The sequence below is a fragment of the Polypterus senegalus genome, chromosome 4 (genome assembly GCF_016835505.1).
Source record: "Polypterus senegalus isolate Bchr_013 chromosome 4, ASM1683550v1, whole genome shotgun sequence".
Lineage (NCBI taxonomy): Eukaryota > Metazoa > Chordata > Cladistia > Polypteriformes > Polypteridae > Polypterus > Polypterus senegalus.
In genome coordinates, this window is record NC_053157.1 from 149,871,582 (window position 1) to 149,877,581 (window position 6,000).

Below are 6,000 nucleotides of genomic sequence, written 5' to 3' on the forward strand. Positions count from 1 at the left end.
GGATTGGCTCCAGCAGACCCTGTATTTAGAATATAGTGGGTTGGATAATGGATGGATGGATAGCTTACTTTAAGAAACCTTGTCAAGTACATTTTGATTACCCAATAGGCAGATTTTTTTTTGCTAAATAAAAGCACAACTCCCATTTAATGTTTTATTATCTAGTTTTTGCATATGCATTTTTGCAGTGTAATATCCAAGTATACAAAGGCATTTCTTGCTCTAATTACTATTAAAGTGCATGCAGTAAGTCAACTATCAAAAAGAGTCAACATAAATATGTCAGCTTTATATTCCTTCAGATATTCTACGTTGAACCAGATTTCTTACTCTAAAACCAGGTGATCTGTAACAAAAATTCAATTGTGTATTTCTGTTTTTTTCTGAGACCTCCCATATACACATAATACGACACACTTTGTTCCAGCATTAACATGTTTAAGTTTGTTTTAGTACATTGCAACAGACCATATATATGTCTGTCTCCTCCACATTTTGACAGAGGTTTATCCTTCCTTCATCCCAGTTATGTGACTTTTCACCCCATAGTGCTGTGGGAATGTTTAGAACAGGGGTCCTCAAACTACGGCCGGATATGGCCCCCCAAGGTAATTTACCTGACCCCCGCTGTGGCCGTGGCCGCCGCTGTATCTAGCGTCATTAACATGTGGTGACGTGACATGATAGAGTGGAGGACGCGCCAAGCTGAGCCAGACAGGTAGTAACCAGGGATAAGGATGCACCCACCCCAAAAAAGTAATAGTCATTGTGCATCCCTTTGGAAACAATAATGTCCAGGAAAAGAAAAATTCATTCAGAGTGCAGGATATTCAAAGAACAGTGGACATACGATTACTTTTTCATGCAGTGCAAGGAGAGAGCTGTTTGTCTGGTGTGCCAGGAGTTAGTGGCTGTGTTCAAGGAATACAATTTGTGTCGAAACTATGAAACTCGACATAAAGACAAATATGATTGTTTGGTCGGACAAGTGAGAAAAAACAAAATATTAAAACTGAAAAATGGATTGACAACTCAGCAAAATGCTTTGTGAAGCAGAAGCAGCTAAATAAATATAGCCAAGCTAATAGCGCGCACTGGCAGACCATTCGTAGAGAGAGATTTTATTAAAGAATGCATTTTTTTGGTTGTCAAAGAAATATGTCCAGAGAAGGCTGATTTATTTAGTACAGTGAGTCTTTCAAGACCTACAGTTACAAGAAGGATCGAAGAAATGGGGGACAATTTGCATCAACTTCTGCAAAATTTCTCAAAAAAACTTTGCTATTTTTCGTTGGCACTTGATGAAAGCAATAATGTTCGTGATTCTGCCCAACTTCTTATTTTCATTCGTGGGACAAATGATCATTTCGAAGTCACAGAGGAGCTTGTTGCACTACAAAGCATCAAAGGAACAACAACAAGAGAGGATTTCTATGAAAAGGTTTGCCAAACTGTGAATGATTTGGAGCTGGACTGGGCTAAACTAGCCAGTGTGACAACTGATGGTGCTCCTTGCATGGTGGGGTCTATGAAAGGAGTTTTTGCATGCATTAACCAAGAGATGGACAAACATAACCATTCACGTCCAATAGCCTGTAAACGTTGCCCCAGACACAGACAGGCAGACACACTCGTGTCACCCAATACACGTTTATTACTCATTACTATTTACAGTTCAGTGCTCACAACCCGACAGTCCCCAAAGTCCTGGCCACAAAACACAATGCCTTTCCACTCTTCGGCCCCTTTAAATAAGCACCCGGATGTGCTCCAGGTGTGTTCCCGGCAAACTCCCATTGACACGCACCTGTGTGGCGGAAGTGCCAGCTGTCTCCCCAGAAGCACTCCGGGTGTCCCTGTTCCTCTACCCCCCAGCACTTCCTGGTGTGGCAGAAGTGCTGAGGTCCAGGGTCCTCCAGGTATTGGGGTCCCCCTGGCAGTAACCACGGACCCCTACAGGGTCGAGCTTCCCAGCTCTTTACCTGCGGTCCCCAGGGCGGTCGCCCCCTCGAGGTCTGGAGGAGGCACAAGCCCTCCTCCGGTCTTCTCGGGCATCCCGTCTGGGTGCCACCCTTCATCCGGGTACCACAAGCCATACACTGCCTCATCCACCATCAAGTGCTGTGTTGTAAATCACTGAAGTGGGACTCTGTCATGAAAGTTATAGTGTCCTGTATTAACTTCATTAGGGCTCATGCACTAAGCCACAGGCAGTTTCAGGAATTTCTGTCTGAGCTGAATGTTGCCTATGAAGATATTCTGTACCACACAGCAGTCTGTTGGTTGAGTCAAGGGAGAGTTTTGAAACATTTTTATGACTTACTTCCACAGATTTCTGCTTTTCTGCTTTCAAAAAACAAAGAAGTACCAGAGCTTAACGATGCAGAATGGAAATGGCACCTTGCCTTTCTGATAGATTTAACAGAGCTACTCAACAGTTTCAATGTGCAACTTCATGGAAAAGGGAAGCTCATCTGTGATATGCACTCACATGTAAAGCATTTGAAGTAAATTTGGACCTCCTCATTAAACAAGTGAAGGAGGAAATCTTCTGCCATCTCCCCATTACTCGAAAGCTGTTGGCTGAGAAACCAACAGTTGCATTCCCAAACAGATAATGTGTGGATTCACTGGAAATGTTGCAAAGGGAGTTTCAAATGAAATTTAATGAGCTTCATCTCCATGAACAGGACATACAGCTTTTCCAGAACCCATTTTCTGTTGACATTGAAATTGTTGATCCCATTTACCAAATGGAACTGGCCGAGCTACAGAATTGTGACTCTCTGAAAGATGCATTCAAGTCAAGCAGCCTTACTAATTTCTATGCATCTCTCCCCTCTGTGACATATCTTAATCTCAGAAACCATGCACTTAAAATGGCAACCATCTTTGGCAGCACCTACAGTATGTCTGTGAACAGACTTTTTCCTGAATTAAACATCTGAAATCCCCAACCAGATCCAGATTAACTGATGCACACTTGCATCACTTGTTATGACTGGCAGTGATAAACATGGAACCGGACATTGTCTATCTCATCAGCCAAAAGCAGGCCCACACTTCTCACTGAAATACTGGAAAGTTTATGTTGGTTAAAATTGTTCTTCATTTAAAATATTGTATTGTTCTTTCATTTTTTTTCACTACAAATAAGGTATGTGCAGTGTGCATGGGAACTTGTTTATGGTTTTTTTTGTTTCAAATTATAGACCGGCCCCCAAACAGTCTGAGGGACCGTGAACTGGCCCCCTTGTTTAAAAAGTTTGAGGACCCCTGGTTTAGAAGGTTGCATAGAGATTTATATAAAGCACGGCCTTGTGAATGTGTCAAAGTTCCCATAAAACAACTTATTTCCTTCATGGATCCTATCTAGATAAGTAACAGTATCTCTACAGGTCTTTAGGGCATATATTCTGTACCATCGCAAAGCCTACCAAGTGCTACATTCAGCATTTAAGTCATTCTTTAAGCCCATTGCTTAGTCTTGCTCTATGATAATATTCCCTTTGCTAAAAGCTTAACACTATCCTAGTAAAGTCACTTCAAAGCATAGATGTGCAGGAAACACTGTTACATTGAACCCACACTACACTATTTAAAGCATCAGATACACAATACTTCTGCTCCCCAGGTTAGCAGATTATGTGCACGACAGTCACTAACTACTACTGCCATTGTTGGGCCACCTACATACTCTAAGCAGCGCCACCAAGGGGATATGAATAAGGGTTATCTGTCTGCAATGAACCCATGTAGTTTTCCTTATTTTAAATATTTTAAACTTGAACATAAAATTGATTTGCTACAAACTATTGTATTTAATAAAACTGTATAATATGCCCGGGACACACCACTATAGCACATTGAAGAACTCTTCATTCTAAGCCAGTTTTGGAGATCATCTATACCCATCTTTGTCATCTTTCCAGTTTTGTTGGCTGTTAACTTTTGGGATATCAAGTACATTCTCAGGATTCAGATCATGAGATTATTAGCTCTATATTTGCATTATGTTAAACACGGAACAGGTCTATGAAGAGAGATGTGCTACAGACTGCCACTCTGAGAAGAATTTACACAAACTAGATGATTTGGTAACATTTCAAATTTAAATAGGACTACAAAATGCATGTTCATTCTTTGTGTTGTATTACAAGAATAAACAGTTTAGTTTAGTTTAGTTTAATTTATTCATAAAGCACATTTAAAACAACCAACATGGCTGAAAGTGCTGCAAATCAGAATAAAGGTAAAAAGATAAATAACTAAATAAATAAACATTGTCCTTTATCACACTTGATTTTAATTTTACACAAGGGAAAAAATAACACTCATGCAAACACCCACACTTACTCAGACATGGCCAGTTTTGAGTTGGAAAGCAAGTGATGACATGTCTCTTGATTGTGGAAAGAAACCCAAGAGAAAACCTACACAAACAGTGTGAGCTTTCTTTTATGACTAATCTTGATCAGTTCTAGGGTGCTATAATACCTGTCCATCCTCTAACAGAGAGTAGCTTTAGGAATCAAATCCCAACTTGCATTTTTAGAATATGTATTTTGTACTATCCTGCAACATTAAATTTATGCTTGAAGAAGAGACAAGACCAGCAAGTTAAGTATTAATAAAAACAATATGTATAGGCACCCCAAAGTGGACAAGGCCAATACATAAACTAGTGTTTTATAAACATCATATACAATGTAGCTTCAATTTCTTACCTTTCCTCACTAAAGTTAAGTACACACACCTGGCTCTCTTTCTGCTAGAAGAGAAGACAGTTTCTCAAAACAGGGAAAAAAAAAAAAAACGAGTTCATTATCACCAAGCTCTCAGCCGATTCCCATGGGCATCAAAAGTTGCATTTTCTAACTAAGAAAAATGCTCTGAGACCTGCTTTGCCTTTCAGCTTTCCCAGAATACCTTTCACTTCTGTTCAGCATAACAGAAGCTTTAGGTTAAGGCATGTTACCTGAACTCTGCCAGCTGAAATGCTTAAAGCATCTCCCATACAAAACCCAAAATTACCATGTTCAAATTTTGTTCAAAATGAGTAGGGTTTTAGCATTCGAGGATTGTATTAGAAATGCTAATCCATTTATAAAATTTATTAATGCCGCAGATATATAAAAACAGTTAAATGACAGAAACACACACTTAAAAATAACATGAAACTGGATATAGTCAAATCATATTCAGGAATGCAAACAATTTGTTAAACTATTGAAAACTCAAAAGTCTCAAATTTTGACCACACTGCAAATATTTCTCCTATGCTACATATGGAGAAAGTAAAAAGAACCTACTCCTCTGTACTGATTGACTGCTCAGACTCTTCTTAGGTCAGTGTTTCAAAAGTGCATCCTTAGAGGCACATTATCAATTTTTCAATCTTAAAATATTATTAGACATACCCCCCTACCATACTGTCTCATTTTACGATTTTAGAAGTCAAATTGTTCATGAAGGACAGTTTAATGCTTTGAAAATGCACTGTAGATGTTCCTACCTTGGATGGAATCTACACCCAAGACACATTGTAGAAACAGGGGTAAGAATTTTGAGTCCATCAATAGGAACTGTGATGTCAGCCATAATGTAATTGAAAATTGGTTTTCATGTTTAATTTCTGAAAAAATATTTTTTAATCAAGTGTTGCAGCTATAGTACAGAAACATGAGTAACATAAATTAATATTTTTCTTGTTACTAAGTAATGTATGTAATAGATTTTAAAGATTCTTACAATGTGTCTTTAGTCCTCAGTAATTTGGCAAGAAATAGTCCCTGAGCTACACCTAGTGGAGAAAGGCTACCCCATTTAAATTCATTTTATTGTAGCTCATCTGATCGTGTGATTATTATTAGTTTCTTGTAATGCATTAATTCTTAAATAATCTGCTTATTTACACATTTTAAACACCTGATTTTAGCTTTGTAAGTGGTCCTGTATTTTTCTATAATTAGGTGATCTCTTTTTGCCTCATCCATACTT